The following is a 19243-nucleotide window of genomic DNA, read 5'->3' as shown; positions in this document are numbered from 1 at the left end:
CCTGGAGAATTCCATGGACAGAGGAGCCTGGCAGGATACAGTTCATGGGTTCACAAAGAGTTGGACACAACTGAGTGACTAACACTTTTACTCTCACTTTTTTTCCACTTTTCAGAAAACTAGGTCCCACATGCCACAGCTAAGACCTAGCACAGCCAAATAAATAAAAAATAAAATAAAATTAGTTACCTGGTGGATGAAGAAAGTTTCCTAAGTTGTGAGTTGCTTTTTCAAGGCAAAGTGAAATAAAGATAAAGAAATAAAGACTCCCCAATGCATACGAATGCCATCAGGTTGAGAATGTGACTACCTTATAGTAGTTTCCTACAGAGAAAACTCATCATGTAATTCAAATTCTTCCACTTTCACCCTAGGAAAATATTTATCTTATACCCACTCAATTTTCATGAAAAATGTATAACTCATTGTTGCAAAGCATGAAGGAAAATGAAGACGGAAACTTCCATTTTGAAAGAGGGTGCCAAGACAGGCAAGTGCCAAATTATTTCACATCTCAGTCCTGTCTTCAGACTTCTTGAAGTACCAGTGTGTTTACGAAAGATACACTCTCTGCAGAATGAATGGTGTCCTTACATTGAAATATCATGAAACTCAACCTTTACCTGGCATTGCTGAAGAATTTACCATCAGAAAGAGAGAATCTCACAAGTATCGCCCAATTTTGATTCCATTTTCCTTTCTCTTTTCATCTTGAATCCTTCCTCTATGAAATTGAGTTGACTTTTAATTTTCCTGCCAAGGCCTATATCTTTCAACTTCAAATGTCTCAGGCCCATAATTCCATTTGATCAAGCAATTCCCAGCTTCTAAATGTTCCAAATCACCTGTTATAAATTGACAGTTCAGAGTTTGAGATGGATTTGCAGAGAGAAATATTGCAATCAAGTGGTGCTCATTTTCCTCAGCCTACATTGATGACTCTTAATGTGTGAGAGTGTACAGTACTATTTAAGGTGCCCAAGGAGCTAAGTTGACAGCGGTTCCTGGAGTTTCTCCAGTTCTAGTTGCAGAATGATGCCCTGTCCAGTAGCCCCTGTGACAGCAGAAACTGGACCCCTGGATCCCTCCACCCCTAGGACATTGATTGTGGCTCTCAAGGAAGAAGTGGGCCATCTGCCAGGTGCACACAGACCTCCAGGGAATCCCACTGGTGAAGGCGAGCTGGGAGGAGCATTAGGACAGGACTGGGATCCTGGCTGGAGCACCCCAGTTTGCCATCCCCCTTTCCTGCCATCCCAGCCTGCTTTTGTCCTGTGAGAGTCTCTGGAAGGACAGGGAGAGTCCTCTGGCCAGAACAGGTTCTGCTCTTGCCTTCTGACCCTGAACCTTCATCGGTAATAGGCTTCCCCAGGGGCTCAGCCAGTAAATAATCTGCCTGCGTTGCAGGAGACTGGGGTTCGACCCCTGGATCAGGAAGATCCCCTGGAGAGGGAAGTGGCAACCCACTCCAGAATTCTTGCCTGGGAAATCCCATGGACAGAAGAGCCTGGTTAGTTATAGTCCATGGGGTCACGAAGAATTGAACATGACTGAGTGACTAGCATACACTTTCACACAGGCAGAGAGCTATTCACAAGTAGAATACATTCAAATGCTTTAAAATCAAAAGTGCCATCAGCCTTTTAGGCTTGCCCTTCAGTCTCATGCCTGAGCATATCTTAGCTGCTTGGAAATTATTGACAGCTACCTTTCAGAACAAGCGTTTTGACTTCAAGAGGCATGCAAAGAACAAAGAACTTGACATCAAAATGCCACATTGCAAAATGAAGTCAAGTGTGGGGAAGAGGAATCTAATTTTGATTTAGATTATTGAATATACAAAAAAGTACAGCCCTAATTATCTACTCCTCTCCTAAGGAGCAAACATTTTTTTTTTCTTTTTTGGAGGGATGCTTTAAAAATATGGAACACTTCATGAATTTGGGAGTCATACTGCTGCAAAGGCCATGCTGATCTCTGTATCTTTCCAATTTTAGTATACATGCTGCATTTTTTTTCTTTTTCTTTCTTTTTTTTGGGCAACATCCTGCAGCATACAGGATCTTAGTTCCCTGACCATGGATCAAACCGGCAACCCCCGCATTGAACATTTGGAGTCTTCCCTTCTCCAGGGGATCTTCCCAACTCAGGGATAGAACCCAGGTCTTTTGCACCGCAGGTGGATTCTTTACTGTCTGATCACCAAATGAGGCAGCTCTCTCCTCTCTCCTATGTATTTGTTTATTCAATCATTTCTCCCTTTAAAAAAAAAATATGTATTTATTTACTATTTGGCCATGAAGGGGCTTAGTTGCGGTTTGAGGGATCTTCATCATGACATGTGTACTCTAAGTTGAGGCATGCATGTGGGATTTAGTTCCCTGACCAGGGATCAAACATGGGCCCCCTTTAATTGGGAGCATGGAGTCTTACTGACTGGAATGTCAGGGAAATCCCTTCAGTTTGGATCATGTGTATTTGTTTCAGATGTTGGGCCCTGTGTGAACTTAGTTTAAGGGGCCTAAGATTCAACCCCAAGCTCTGAATGGAGCACAGAGCACCCTGAAGTGTGCGTGGGAGCCCCAGGGGGGCTGATGATGCATCAGTGGGAGCGGGCTTAGTCACAGCCTCTCCCCAGCCGCCTCGTGCCACCAGCCCACACAGCCAGTGTGTTTGTTACTTGTGGGGCTGCCAGGGCTCTATGCCTCGGGGAGTGCTCTCTGCTCTTACTTCTGTTTCCTAAGCACTCCTTTCCTGCCATGTGTCCCAAGTCACTTCAGTTGTGTGCAACTCTTTGACTCCACTAACTGTAGCCCACCAGGCTCCCCTGTCCATGGGATTCTCCAGACAAGAATACTGGAGTGGGTTGTCATGCCCTCCTCCTCGCAAAGATGATCTTTGAGAACCAGGGATCAGACTTGTGTCTGAACCAGACTTGTGTGTGAACCAGGGATCAGACTTGTGTCTCCTGCATTGTCAGGCAGGTTCTTTACCACTGAGCCACCTGGGAAGCCTTCCTTTCCTAAACATATACATAATGAAGCACCAACTCCTTGTTGCCCTTTTTATTGAGAAATGATGCACTGTATCCTTAGGTTTTATTCCAGACATAACAAGGAATACGACAAACACAGTCCCTCAAATCCAGAAGTATATTTGTTTAAAAGAAAAAACACAAAACACTAGTTTTTCCAAATAATGGCTGATGGGTTCAATTACATATTGGAAAAAGTTCAAATGAGGATTTTTTTAATAATTGAAAGGACATAGATTTGTTTGTACTTCAGGGCTTTTTTTTTCCATCTAAGAGGTTTTCATTTTATAACTTGAACTTTAGAAATGTAGAATGTTGCCACATTCTAGAAGATTATATTTAGTACTAACAGTAAGAGGCATTCATTAGGCTCTCAAAGTTTGCTCTGTAAATGTCTATTATGTGAGTCAGAACACACTGTTTCATGGGCAGAAAGAGTGAGATTACACAGGGAATGACTGTGTTTAGGAAGTAGAATTAGGCTGAGCAAAAGACCTTTTGTTTTCCTTTGGAAGTTTCTGCTAAGAATCTCCAAGGACCTTATACATCTGAGCAGCTGAAATGGATTCAAGTGCAGGCTCCCCTGTGCCTCCCTCTGCATGGGAGGGGGGGCCCCCTATGGAGACCAGGCTCCCTGTCTTCTTTCTCATCTACTCTGTCATCTCCAAACCCACAACCCCTTGCAGAACTGAGATGAGAGTTAAGACCACCCTGGAGTGGGAGGGCTTTGGTCTGATTTATTCCCACACTGTATGATAGTAGAGCTTGGGGAGACACTTAAACATTCGAAAGCCTCAGTCACTGTCTGTACCAGGGGATAATAGCACCCTTCTGATAGGAGCTCTGTGTAGTTGATATGATATACAGTGCTTTGCAAGGGTCGTAGCGCATATTAATACTATAGGGTAAACAAATGGCAGCTCAGATTTGTTTGGAAGAAACTCCAGGCTTCAGGCTGTTCCTGGATGTCCATAAAGAAGTATCTTGGAGGAATCCCCATCAGTCCAGTGGTGAGGACTCTGCGGTCTCACTGCTGTGGCCAGGGTTCAATCCCTGGTCAGGGAATGAAGATCTTGCATGCCACTCAGAGCAGCCAAAATATAAATAAACAAAATGAAAAAAGCATGGTCTCTAGGTAAAAAAAGAAGAACAATAGTCTTGAATATCTGTGTACACTGCAAAGAAAGAATGCTCATAGGGTCAGTCAACAAGCTCACTGCTCGTTAGCACTGTTTACAGACTCACAGTCACCACTTAAGAATTTTGTGCATCAAAGCGGTGTCTTTTCTGCTATGTGAAAGCTTATTTCCTCTTGTGAAATCTTCCATGTTGATGAAAATGAACTTTATAGAAGAGTACTATAAAATTAAGAGCAGTGGGGCTGTCAGTTGGGAATGAACCATACTTGTTAGAGAGCTTGTCACCTCAACTTCAGTGTTAGGTGAATAATCTGAAGTTCTGCAAAGTTATTTCTGGTGATGAGTTAAATTCTGCCTCCCAGAAATGGGCAAAGACCTTCTCAGGAGCAAATCAGAAGAAATCTCCTTGCTCTGTTATGTTGTTGATGTTGTTTAGTCGCTAAGTCATGTCCAAATTCTTTTGTGACCCCCATGGACTGTAGCCTGCAAGGCTCCTCTGCCCATGGGATTCTTCAGGCAAGAATACTACAGTGGGTTGTCATATCCTTCTCCAGGGGATCTTTCTGACTGAGGAATTGAAACTTCATCCCCTACATTGGCTGGTGGATCCTTTACCACTAAGCCACCAGAAAAGCCCCTGCTCCATTGTGTAGCTGACTTCAAAATATTTACAGGTCACTTTCATATATATTATAATAATCTGCCCACTCCCTATGACTTCAGGCCTTCACTTTCTGAAGTTTGTTCCACTTTCCTTTCCATCAGCTTTATCTGACATTCTAAGACACACAGAGAGAAGAAATTTCAGTGGTCCTAGCCCAGGAAACTATCACCTCAGCTGTAACAGTGTAATAAGAGTCCTCAAGGAATCGCCAACACAGGCCCTGGGAATACTTGAGACCTTCCAGAAAATACTCTCAGGTCTCTAACTCCATGATCTGTAAATAAACGTGATCATCAAGGCCTTTTTTGTATAATTATATCCATCTGTATTATGCCAATGACCATCTACCTTCATTGTTGCCAGGAAAACCAATTCAGACCTCTTGTTGGAACTGTTTCTTTGACTTGCTTTCCATTGCTTTTGTTATTATAATCATACAAAATGGCCTGCCTCAGAGAATCCTGCCCCTCTGACAGACTGTTGAACTAAGTTAGTGCCTTCCTTCTGAACTCTGTCTGCCTGTGGACACAGGAAAGAGGAAACTGATACATCCCCTTCCTGATGTGTCTGCAAATATTGGAGATATTGGAAGATTAATGGCCTTTTTACTTCGTTTCTTAGGTCTTCCCTGGTGGCTCAGATGGTAAAGAATTCGCCCGCAATGCAGAGAACCCAGGCTCGATCTATGGGTCAGGAAGATCCCCTGGAGAAGAGAATGGCTACCTATTCTGGTATTCTTGACTGGCGAATTTCATGGACAGAGGAGCCTGGTGGGCTACAATGCATAGGGTCCCAAAGAATTGGGCATGACTTAGCAACTAAGTACAAGCACATAAAATCTAGTGTACATCTCACTCTATCTTTTACTTTGTTTCCTCACTTTCTGCATCTCTCATCTATAAAAGAACTTGATATCCAGACCCCAGAAGATGGTTATTCTGAGACACTAGAATGTTATCTCCTTGATCAGCCTGCTCTCATAAAGTCATATTCCTTGCCATATCACCATTTTAACAGCATTTAACAATCCCTGGAAAATGTCATAAATAAAAAGCTCACTAGCAGTATCATTATTTCTCTACATTCACTACTTCTCACATTGTATACAAGGATTTTTCACACCCATCAATCCTCTAATTCTCTATGAACACCAACAGAGTGACCTACAGTTTGATTATGATGCCTCTGGCCACCCTATGCCACAGGGTAAGGGCTCAGTCCTGTTAGGTAGTTAGAATAGGAAAAAGGAGTTCAGAATGGTGGTGGCTAAAAAACAAGGAAGGGGAAAGCTCATGAAAATAGAACAAAGGAAGGTCCAAGGACTGGAGTGAGAACCTCAGGTGGAACAAACAGCACTCCTGGCTAGCCCAGTTTACATAGGACAGGCCTAGGGGGAGGAGAAAAAACATATAAAAAAAGGAGCCAAAGGGCTAGGGGTCTCTCCCTCTCTCTTCCCTTCGTGTCTTTTGGGTTGGCATACCCTCATGCCTCAAGGATGTATTTTCCTTTATTTTCTAAATAAAACTGAGCTGTAACACAGGAGCTGTAACATGGTCTGTCTGAGGGCCGTTGCTTCAAATCGTTGTTGTGACAAGACAGAACTGAGGAAATTACACACTCCCATGACAAAAGGGTCTTTTTTTTTTTTTTTGCAGGTTCCATTATGATAACATGATTGATTGATTAAATAATTGGTTAATGGGAATTGAACTCAACCTCAGCCTCTCTCCCCTCTCAGAGGCTGGAAGTGGAGAGGGATTAGGGTCCAAAACTCCAACCCTTTAAAGGGGAACCCAATCCATACTCTAAGGGGCTTTGGGAAGTTTATTAACAATGAACCCAAGTGTGATTGAAGGGGCTTGCCATGGATAACAAAAGATGCTTTGTCACCTTTCTTGCTCCATTCCAGAGCTATTTCAAAGTCCAGGGATGAAAACCAAATATCAAAATAAAAGATGCCCCTATCTCCGTCACCCTTAGGAAATTACAAGGGTTCTAGGATCTCTGGCCAGGATGTAGGAGTGAAGACCGAGAAATGAAATATTTCCTGCCGTATCAGTAAACAAAGGATGTCACAGTTATCAGCAATTGCAGCCACTGTGGAAAGTTAGATGGTGAGCCCTGAGAGGACTCAGAAAGGAAGGAATACCTGTGATCTAGCAGCCATCAGACTGCAGCCACTCCCCCAGGGGAAGCTCAGGATGTGAAAGCACATCTCATTCCAGATAGTTGAGATGCATACCAAAGGAATGATTTCAGTATGCCCAGACTCTTGTGTCTTCCCATACACAGAAAAGCTCCGAATTCCTTAACTCAAGACACCTGGTTTTCTTTAATTAACAATAATCTTTTGATGTTCAGACTATGTGCTCTTTGTGGAAAAACTTCTGTATAACTTGGCTCCTCCTCTCACCTCTTTGGAGCAGTTCTCTCAGGGTCACTTGAGATGCTGCCTCCTGGGCTTGAAGTTCTAAAAATTCCTGCTAACTAAAATGTAATTCTCAACTTTCAGGTTGTGAATAATTTTTTAAGTGGACAAGATTGAAGTACGTATTTCTCATTATTTCATAATATCACATGCATCTAATGTATAGGTACTGTTTGAAAGATAGTAATAAAGGACACATATATCTACCCAAAATTTAATAAATAGAACAATGTCAGTACTTTGACTTTTTTCACTATTGCTTCATAGTTCATTTCCCAATTTTTCTCAAAGGTAATAGCTGTCTTAAATTTTGTTTATCATTAACTTTCCTTTCTTTACATTTTTACCACATATGTATATGTATATATGCATCAGAGACAATAGATATGAATTTTTAAAAATTCATATAAACGGGTTCTTAATACCCTATGTGTTTTTACTTGAGTTACTCTTTTCTTCTCAACATAATATTTTTAAATCCATCACATGGATGTTCAGGGCTACATAGGATTCATTACCATACTCAATTTTTTATATTAATTTAACTTTTTCCTTGCATCCAGTTTTTCACTATGCTACATCATGCTAGAACCATTCTTCTATATGTGTTCTATTAGACAAGTGCAAGGGTTTCTCTAAGGAACGTGAGCTAGGGGTGGAGTTGCTGGTTATTTTATGTTTTCATGTTCACATTTATTAAGTTGTTTCACAAGGCTTTCCAAAATGATTGTATCAATTTACACTTTAAGAGCAGAGCTTAAAAGTTTCTATTCCCCTAGAATCTCGCCAGACTTTGGTGCTTTAAATTCATGCCATGTGGTCGATGTGAAATGGTATTTCAGGGTGGTTTTAATTTGGTTACTAATGAGACTGAGCCTTTGTTGATGGATCTTTTGTGTTTCCTCTTCTGAGAAATGCCCATTAATGTGCTTTTCTAAGTTTTCAGTTGGGTTGTCTATTGTTTACCTATTAATTGTTGGAGTTCATGCATTCTGGATATTGATCTTCTGACAATTTCAAGTCTTAAAAATACCCTTTTATCCACTTTGCAGATATTTGTAGTGCGACATTCACAGTACAATGTCTTTTTTTAATAAACAGAGATATTAATTAGCAGATACTTGAGTTTACAAATATTTTCCTTGTGAGGTACATTGCCCTCATTAGAGGAAAAACTCCAAGATCTGGGTTATAAAGTTCATTCAGTCACATAGTCATGTCCAACTATTTCTGACCCCATGGACCAGCACACCAGGCTTCCCTGTCCATCACCAACTCCCGGAATTTACTCAAACTCATGTCCATTGTGTCGGTGATGCCATCCAAACACCTCATCCTCTGTCGACCCCTTCTCCTCTGGGCTTTAATCTTTCCCAGCATCAGGGTCTTTTCAAATGAGTCAGTTCTTCCCATCAAATGGCCAAAGTATTGGAGTTTCAGCTTCAGCATTAGTCCTTCCAATGACTATTCAGGACTGATTTCCTTTAGGATGGACTGGTTGGATCTCCTTGCAGTCCAAGGGACTCTTAAGAGTCTTCTCCAACACCACAGTTCAAAAGCATCAATTTTTCAGTGCTCAGCTTTCTTTATGGTCTAACTCTCATATCCATGCGTGACTACTGGAAAAACCATAGCCTTGACTAGATGGACCTCTGTTGGCAAAGTATTGTCTCTGATTTTTAATATGCTGTCTAGGTTGGTCATAACTTTTCTTTCAAGGAGCAAGCGTCTTTTAATTGTATAGCTACAGTCACCATCAGCAGTGATTTTGGAGCCCAAAAAGGTAGTCTGTCACTGTTTCCACTGTTTCCCCATCTATTTTCCATGAAGTGATGGGACCAGATGCCATGATCTTAGTTTTATGAATGTTGACTTTTAAGCCAACTTTTTCACTCTCCTCTTTCACTTTCATCAAGAGGCTCTTTAGTTCTTCCTCATTTTCTGCCATAAATGTGGTCTTATTTGCATATCTGAGGTTATTGATATTTCTCCCGGCAATCTTAATTCCAGCTTGTGCTTCATCCAGCCCAGCATTTCTCATGATGTGCTCTGTATATAAGTTAAATAAGCAGGTGACAATATATAGCCTTGACATACTCCTTTTCCGATTTGGAACCAGTCTGTTGCTCCATGTCCAGTTCTAACTGTTGCTTCCTGACCTGCATACAGATTTCTCAGGAGGAAGATCAGGTGGTCTGGTATTCCCATCTCTATAAGAATTTTCCACAGTTTGTTGTGATTGACACAATCAAAGGCTTTGGCATAGTCAATAAAGCAGAAGTAGATGTTTTTCTGGAACTCTCTTGCTTTTTCGATGATCCAACAGATGTTGGCAATTTGATCTCTGGTTCCTCTCCATTTTCTAAAACCAGCTTCAACATCTGGAAGTTCACAGTTCATGTACTATTGAAGCCTGGCTTGGAGAATTTTGAGCATTACTTTGCTAGCATGTGAGATGACTGCAATTGTGGGGTAATTTGAACATTATTTGATATTGACTTTCTTGGGGATTGGGATGAAAACTGACCTTTTCCAGTCCTGTGGCCACTGCTGAGCTTTCAAAATTTGCTGGTATATTGAGTGCAGCACTTTTACAGCATCATTTTTAGGATTTGAAATAGCTCAACTGGAATTCTATCACCTCCACTAGCTTTGTTCATAGTGTTGCTTCCTAAGGAACACTTTGACTTTGCATTCCAGGATGTCTGACTCTGGCTGAGTGATCACATCATTGTGACTCTCTGGGTCATGAAGATCTTTTTTTTTTTTTTTTATAGATCTGTGTATTCTTGTCACCTCTTCTTAATATCTTCTGCTTCTGTTAGGTCCACATCATTTCTGTTTTTTATTGTGCCCATCTTTGCATGAAATGTTCCCTTGGGATCTCTAATTTTCTTGAAGAGATCTCTAGTCTTTCCCATTCTATTGTTTTCCTCTATTTCTTTTCATTGATCACTGAGGAAGGCTTTCTTATGTCTCCTTGCTATTCTTTGGAACTCTGCATTCAAATGGGTATATCTTTCCTTTTCTCCTTTGCCTTTCACTTCTCTTCTTTTCACAGCTATTTGTGAGGCCTCCTCAGACAACCAATTTGCCTTTTTGCATTTCTCTTTCCTGGGGATGGTCTTGATCCCTGCCTCCTGTATAATATCACGAACCTCTGTCCATAGTTTTTCAGTCACTCTGTCTATCAGATCTAATCCCTTAAATCTATTGTCTCTTCCATGGTATAATCATAAGGGATTTGATTTAGGTCATACCTGAATGGTCTAGTGGTTTTCCCTACTTTCTTCAATTTAAGTCTGAATTTGGTAATAGGGAGTTTATAATCTGAGCCACAGTCATCTCCCAGTCTTGTTTTTGCTGACTGTATAGAGCTTCTTCATCTTTGGCTGCAAAGAATATAATCAATCTGATTTTGGTGTTGACCATCTGATGATGTCCACTTGTAGTGTCTTCTCTTGTGTTGTTGGAAGAGGGTGTTTGTTATGACCAGTGTGCTCTCTAGGCAAAACTCTATTAGCCTATGCCCTGCCTCATTCTGTACTCCAAGGCCAAATTTGCCTGTTACTCCAGGTATCTCTTGACTTCCTACTTTTGCATTCCAGTCCCCTATAATGAAAAGGACATCTTTTGGGGGTACTAGTTCTACAAGGTCTTATAAATATTCATGGAACTGTTCAAGTTCAGCTTCTTCAGCATTATTTGTCCGGGCATAGACTTGGATTACTGTGATATTGAATGGTTTGCCTTGGAAATGAACAGAGATCATTCTGTCATTTTGAGATTGCACTCAAGTACAGCATTTCAGACTCCTTTGTTGACTATGATGGCTATTCCATTTCTTCCAAGGGATTCTTACCCACAGTAGTAGATATAATGGTCATCTGAGTTAAATTCACACATTCCAGTCCATTTTAGTTCGCTGATTCCTAAAATGTCAATTTTAACCCTTTCCATCTCCTGTTTGACCACTTCCAATCTGCCTTGATTCATGGACCTAACATTTCAGGTTCCTATGCAGTATTGCTCTTTATAGCATTGGACTTTACTTCTATCATCAGTCACATCCACTACTCGGTGTTGGTTTTGCTTTGGCTCCATCTCTTCATTCTTTCTGGAGTTATTTCTCCACTGATCTCCAGTAGCATATTGGGTTATAAAGAGATTGTCTTAAGTTTTCTCTCACTAAATAACTCTTTCCTCAGTACTACTTAATGAACATATTGCCTTTCTTAACTGAATTGTGACACCAGCTCTGTAGAAATCAAAGTTCAACATATGCGCACGTCTGTTTCTGGATTTTCTATTCTCTTCTGTTGACTTTATATGTCAATGCACCAACATCACACTGACTTGATTACCAGTTATTGATTTCTAGAAAGCCAAATTTCTTTCTACTCCAGCTACCATCTTCTAATTCCCATTAAAGATTATGTTGACTCTTTGGGGTCCTTGCTTTTCCATATAAACAGAATCAACTTATCAAGTTCCATGAAAAATCCTACTGGAATTACTCTTGGAAATTTCATTCATTCAGTTTATCAGTTTGGGGAAAATTAACATCTTTCAGTATTGAGTCTTCCCATCAGTGAAAAGGAAATGTCCTCAAATGTAAATTCCAAGTGCTTCAGCGGTTAAGAACCTGCAATACATGTAAATCCATGGCTGATTCATATCAATGTATGACAAAACCCACTGGAAAAAAAAATAAATAAAATAATAATTAAAGGTGAAAAAAAAAAAAAAAGAAAAGAAAAAAAAAGAACCTGCCTACCAATGCAGAAGATGCAGGAGACATGAGTTTGATCCTTGGTCAGGAAGATTCCCTGGAGGAGTAAATAGCAACCTGCTCTAGTATTCTTGCCTGGAGAAGCCCATAGACAGAGGAGCCTGATGGGCTATGGTCCACGGGATTGCAAAGAGTCAGACATGACTGAAGTGACTTAGCATGCACCACATTCTTTTTAACTGCTCACAAACCTTTTGTTTAATTATCATTTTGAAAGTTGTATGTTACAGTCAAAGCTATGATTTTTCCAGTAGTCATGTATGGACAGAGAAGGCAATGGCACCCCACTCCAGTACGCTTGCCTGGAAAATCCCATGGATGGAGGAGCCTGGTGGGCTGTGGTCCATGGGGTCGCTAAGAGTCGGACACGACTGAGCAACTTCACTTTCACTTTTCACCTGCACACATTGGAGAAGGAAATGGCAGCCCACTCCAGTGTTCTTGCCTGGAGAATCCCAGGGATGGGGGAGCCTGGTGAGCTGCCGTCTATGGGATCACACGGAGTCGGAAATGACTGAAGTGACTTAGCAGCAGCAGCAGCAGCATGTATGGACATGAGAGTTGGACCATAAAGAAGGCCAAGCACCAAAGAATTAATGCTTTTGAATTGTGGTGCTGGAGACTTAAACTTAAAAAAATTTATTTACTTGACTGCGCAAGATCTTAGTTGTAGCGCATAGGATATTTAGTTGCAACATTCAGGATCTAGTTCCCTGGCCAGGAATTGAACCTAGGCGTTTTGCATTAGGAGCTTGGAGTCTTAGCCACTGGACCACAAGGGAAGTCTCTTAACTTTTTATTTTATATTGGAGGCTAGCCAATTAACAATGTTGTGATAGTTTCAGGTTACTGTGCTGATTTTATGAAATAAGTTAGGATAAACTTTGGACATTATCCTGGGAAAAGTGAAATCCAAGCAGGCTTCTAAGCAAGAGAAGGTCAGGAGGAAGAGGAATATCAGGCTTTCAACTTGGCAATTTGAGGACCCAGGGGAGATCCTCTGGGAAGGCTAGTGCTACTGCAGTAGCTCAGGGGTGCTATCCTGGACTTGAATCTGAGTGCATGGAGTCAGAATTGAAAGGGAGATGGAGCCTTGCAAATGTTGAGGAATGTGATTTTGCTTTCTTCACCTGATTCTTCTCCTTTGACAGCTTGGACACTCAATCTTGATCCCCTTTGTAAGAGTAACAACAACTGACACTTGTACGGTGTTTACTTATTTTGATATACTTTCAAAAACATTTTGAGGAAACTCAACAATGGTTGGTTCCCTCAATCTTTCATGATAATAAAATGAGATTCACATAAATTTAGGGATTCACCCCAAGACTATAGCAGTCAGTAGCTAAGTTAGGACAAAACATAGGTGTTATTCTCCCTGTGTTGCTGCTGTTTTAAGTTCACGACAGAGCACTGCATGATGAGTTAGGACAGAAGTCTTAGCATGATTTGACCAGATGTTGGCAAAGTCACAGGCTGACTTATGGCAGAGCTCTGTGGGGCAAGCACAGCAGAGCAGGATCAAAGGGGTGACATGGGGCAACATATATGGACAGAATATGGCATATGGGTAAGCCTCAACTTCTGTATTTCCAGGAAGAGGCCAACTTTCCCCTCAAAACTAATATCCGCACTCAAGCCATGGCAAAGTGGCCCTGGAACCTTCAAAACTAGCAATGTCAAGACTCCAAAGAAAATTTTCTGTTTTAAATAAATATGGTTTATTATTTTAGACAATCCCATAGAAGGACCTCTTGGGATGAATCAGGATTTTTTTTTTTTTTGGTCAAGGGGCAGCATGCAGGATCTCAGTTCCCTGACCAGGGATGGAACCCACGCTCCCTGCAATGGAAGCCCAGAATTCTAACCGCTGGACCACAGGGATGTCCCTCCAAAGGAAATTTTACATCCTGTGTTCTCAAGGAATCTAGCTATCTTCTCACTTACAGTGTACTGAGAAAAGCTCTCCTTTAATCAGTCACTTTTGTGCTACTCTATGCATGTTGATCACCAGCCTTCACCAGTGGTAGCAATCATAGATGCAATCCGTGCCCAAGTGGAAAATTGTAGCCCTTGAGGTTATCATATCATTGTCCCTGTCTGAAGGCAGGCTTGCCGGAGGGCCAGGCCAGGCACTCTGAGAGGCCAGACATTTACACCTCATTATCTTGAGCAGCAGGAATTCTAAATTCTCTCTTAAAAAATAGGTCAGTGTTGGGGGCATAGGAGGGCAGTAAAGCTGAAACCATCTGGCTGGTGATAAGGAAAAATAGCTGTGTTATCACTGAAGGCACAGCACCAAATGTGGGTAATTAATAATTTTAACACATTGGCATTTACACATAGTGAAATATATAGCTGTGATGAGTTTTGAAATCTTACTTTATAATTTACATACAGGAAAATTTGCCTTGTTGGGGTATGAGTCTGTGAGATTTGACTCCAACCATAACCAAGACAGATAAGTTCTCTTACCTCCAAATATCCCCATGTACTTCTCATTTGTAGGTAAACATCTCCCAACCCCTCACCCACCAGCGACCTTCTCGTGTTTCTACTTTTCCCAGGATGGCATATAAATGCGATAAGGCAGTATGTAGCTTTTCAGCCTGGTTGCTTTCTTTTAGTAAAGTTAGTGGCCATTTAAAAAACTCTCAAGCAATGAAACAATCCCTAGACTTTGAAAACTAAGTGTTACCCTGCTTCACACCTTATGCAGTAGTAAGCTGAGCTGCAAAAGTGGTGGTAACAATGGATGTCATCTGGTCCCTTGGCCCACACTGTCCTCTCTCAGGGCTGGAGGCAGCTCGGGGCCATCTGCTTTCACTCTTCATCCTAGAGTTAAGGAGCTGTGGTCCTGGGAGAGGCAGGGATGCAGAACTCTCCTGGCAAAGTCGGGGTGAGAATTCTTGTACCCGAATTCCTCATGATCCTCTTTCAACTCTACTTCTAGCTACACACAGCACAAAGCTTCTCTTAAAATAAAAATCAAATACAGGGTAAGCTGTGTATAATGTGTTTATCCTGTCTGCTTCCTCTTAAATTTCAACCTCAAATAAAAATAAATCATTAAAAAGGAAAAATAATCCAAACCCTGGTGTGATCAGTCTCTAATCTTATGGTACGCTTCAGTTCAGTTCAGTTCGGTTGCTCAGTTGTGTCTGACTCTTTGAGATCCCACGGATTGCAGCATGCCAGGCCTCCCTGTCCATCACCAACTCCTGGAGTTTACTCAAACTCATGTCCATTGAGTCGGTGATGCCATCCAAACACCTCATCCTCTGTGTCATCCCCTTCTCCTTCCACCTTCAATCTTTCCCAGTGTCAGCGTCTTTTCCAATGAGCCAGTCCATTTTCCAATGAATCAGTTCATAGTATGCTTACTTAATGGTTTAGTCCATTCTGACAGAAAACCATAGATGAGGTGCCTTATAAACAGAAATTTACTTCTCACAGTTATGAAGGCTGGAAGGTCAAGGTCAAGGTGCCTGCAGATTCAGAGTCTGGAAAGGGTGGGCTTCCTTATTTGGAAGACCACTGTGTGCTCACGTGGTAGAAGGGGCCATGGAGGCTTCTGGGGGATCTTTTGTAAGAATAGTAATCAGAACCCTCATGACCTCATGGCTTCCCAACAGCCCCTCCCCCAAATACAATCGCATTGGGAGTAAGGACTTCACATATGAATTTTAGGGGGATACAATTGAAAAAACTAAGATCATGGTATCCAGTCCCATCACTTCACGGTGAACAGAGGGGAGTAAAGCGGAAGCAGTGACATATTTTCTTTCTTTGGACTTCAAAATTACTGTGGATGGTGATTGCAGCCATGAAATTAAAAGACACTTGCTCCTTGGAAGGAAAGCTATGACAAACCTAGACAGCATATTAAAAAACAGAGACATTTCTTTGTGGACAAAGGACCATAAAGTCAAAGCTATGGTTTTTTCAGTAGTCATGAATAGATGTGAGAGTTGGACCACAAAGAAGGCTGAGCACTGAAGAATTGCTTTTGAATTGTGGTGCTGGAGAAGACTCTTGAGAGGCGTTGGACAGCAAGGTCAAACCAGTTAATCTTAAAAGAAATCAACCCTGAATATTTATTGGAAAGACTGGTGCTGAAGCTGAAGCTCCAATATTTTGGCCACCTGATGTGAACAACTGACTCATTGGAAAAGACTCTGATGCTGGGAAAGATTGAGGGCAGGAGAAGAGGGTTGACGGAGAATAAGATGGTTGGATGGTATCACTGACTCAATGGACATGACTTTGAGCAAACTCCGGGAGATAGTGAAGGATGGGGACGTCTGGTGTGCTGCATTCCACAGGGTCACACAAAGTTGGACATAGTTGAACAGACAAGAACATTTTGTCTATAGCACTTCATATTATGCATCACACAAGCTAGAGAACTACCAGAGAATTTGGACAATCCTCCTTTAAAACTTTAAGAAAAACAAAGAAATAAAGAACAGAGATGCCGAACTTCTACTCCCCTTGACTCCCTCTCTCTCTGCCATGTGAGGACACAGAGAGAAGATAGCTGCTTTACAAGCCAGGAAGAGTCTCATCAGACAGCGTATCAGCCAGTACCTTGGCCTTGGATTTCCCAGAGTCCTGAACAGTGAGAAGTAAATGTCTGTTGTCTAAGACCCGGCCTCTGGTATTTGTAACAGCAGCTGAGCTAATTCAAAGCCTCATCCTGAAGATCTCATTTAGCCTGAATTACCTCCTTCCAGGCCCCACCATAAATGCGGTCACATTAGGGGTTAGGACATCAACTTGTTAATCTGGGGAACATACATTCAGTCCACAACCATAACAGTTTCCAAGGGTCTACACAGTGCCTACATTTGAACTCTGTTCCCAGCTGCCTGGAGGGGATGTGCAGCCTCCTCAGACCTGCACCTGTCCTGACTGCCCACCTCTGCCCACATACCTGGCACAGCCCATCCTGGACCACTCTACATGGGGAGTGCCAGCTTCAGTGGCAAATGACACAAATAAACTTCCTTCCTATAGAAGGAGGGCCTCTGGACTCCCCAAGCAAGAGGTGGTTATGTTATAAAGGGAAGTTCTCTCCCCCATTCTTATGTTATTTATGGCACCAAATTGGGCTTCCCAGGTGGCACCTGTGGTAAATAATCCACCTGCCAATGCAGGGGATGCCAAAAACTTGGGTTCAGTCCCTGGGTGGGGAAGATCACCTGAGAAGGAGATGGCAACCCACTCCAGTATTCTTGCCTGGAGAATCCTATGGACGGAGAAGACTGGCGGGCTACAGTCCATGGGGTCACATAGAGTCAGACGTGACTGAGCATGCATGCATAAGCTGTTACATCCTTGTGTGTGTATGCATGCTTAGTCGTGTCTGACTCTTTGCAACCCCATGGACTATAGTCCACTAGGCCCCTCTGTCCATGGGGATTCTCCAGGCAAGAATATTGGATTGCCATGCTCTCCTCCAGGGGGATCTTCCCAACGCAGGCATAGAACTCAGGTCTCCTGCATTGCAGGAGGATTCTTTACCATCTGAGCCACCAGGGAAGCCTATCGTTGAAAAAGAGATTAAACACACCCTCTGAGACTGTTCATTTTATATTCCTTATGTTGTCATTCTGGAAAGGTCTGTAGAGTTGTATTGCCTAGATTCTATTTTAACATCATCTCGTTATTTAAATCCACAAAAGAGGATTCAAATTAATGAGATTATCTTTCCCCTCAAAATCTCAGGAAACAGGTGGGTGGAAAATGAGTTATTCAGAACCACACTGCTAGTCAAAGAGCACAACTTGATCACTTCAGTGCAATTCTTTGACTTATTACCTTAAACCAATGCTTAATTACCAGTAGTGATGAGGTAACTAATGAGGCATGAGTAATTGGAACTGAAGATTCTTCCAAACATTAATTTAGCAATAGGTTTCCATATCTGTCCCCATGAAAACTTTCAGGGTTTTACATCCATTTCCCAACCTTATCTCTTTTTGTGAAATGTGCCCCAATAGTAATATGGACAAAATCAAATTGAAAAATTGGCTTAAAAAAATCTATAAAGATCATAATCAACCCCTTGACATTTGAGAATTAGTTATGGGCACATTCCTCTCTAATCTTGGTAGCACTATATATTGTAAAGACGTAGAAGGAATTTTAATGAGAACGCTGAGTTTGGATCTACCTAAATTAGAATGAAGAATGTTGCATTGCTCTCCTCTTGAGTCTATAAAGGTCACTCATTCTTTCTTTTTATTGTCCCTAGAGACAGCACCATTTGACAGGATTGTTTTGTGCTTCAGACTTAAGTGTCTTAGGTTTTACTGGAACTTTTTATCCTAAGGGGGAGGATGACACTAAGAACTAGAAAGGCACATCGACAAGCAATTCATCACTAATGTTACAATTACTCAGTAATAAACGAAGGGACCGTTTATCATTTCATTTGGGTTCAAAGACCTGACATTAATTTCTCAACTCTTTTTGTCTAAGGAAGGGCCCTCTCTGCTGCTTCCTCCCTGTCCCTCCCATTGTGCTCAATGCCTTGGAGAGGAGAGACAGACTGGAGGCCAGATGAGGGGCTTAGAGCTGACGTGCAAACTAAGGGGAGAGTGGTAGATGGGTGAGAGGCAGGAGGGATGCTGAGAGCAGAGGTAAAAAGCTGAGAAAATCTCTGGATAAAGTAAGATGCAGTGACTAAATGAATAGTAACAGAGGGGAAGAATCAGAGAGTTCCAATATTTCCATCTGGAAGATGGGAATTCTGTTCTTCTTTTTGGAAAAGAATGTCTGGAAAATGTTCAGAAAATATTTCCTTCTTCCCAAGTACACTGGAACTGGAGGGTGGATTTGAGCAGAAAATGGTATTGATGTCAGTTACAAGGTTGGTAAAATGCTATAGGTGTTGTGTCTGTGTGTGTGTTCGCTCAGTTGTGTCTGACTCTTTGGGACGCTTTGGACTGTAGCCCTCCAGGCTCCTCTGTCCATGGGATTTCCCAGGCAAGAATACTGGAATGGGTTACCATTTCCTCTTCCAGGGGATCTTCCCGACACAGGGATGGAACTCATGTCTTTTGTGTCTCATGCATGGACAGGTGGATTCTTTATCACTGTGTCACCTGGAAGGTAAACATAATTCAGAAGCTGGGAGGGTCACCTCTTTTTTTCACTCTTCTATAATCCTCTCCAGTAT

The 19243-nt window shown here is 41.8% G+C and overlaps 1 pseudogene; it reads right to left on the bottom strand.

The window, feature by feature from the left end:
- Window positions 1-1917: 1917 nt before the first annotated feature.
- On the bottom strand, window positions 1918-2011 carry LOC133042898 (U6 spliceosomal RNA; annotated as a pseudogene).
- Between the last annotated feature and the right edge of the window lie 17232 nt (window positions 2012-19243).

This window comes from Dama dama, chromosome 21 (genome assembly GCF_033118175.1).
Source record: "Dama dama isolate Ldn47 chromosome 21, ASM3311817v1, whole genome shotgun sequence".
Taxonomy (NCBI): Eukaryota; Metazoa; Chordata; class Mammalia; order Artiodactyla; family Cervidae; genus Dama; species Dama dama.
This window is presented reverse-complemented; position numbering and strand designations above follow the sequence as displayed.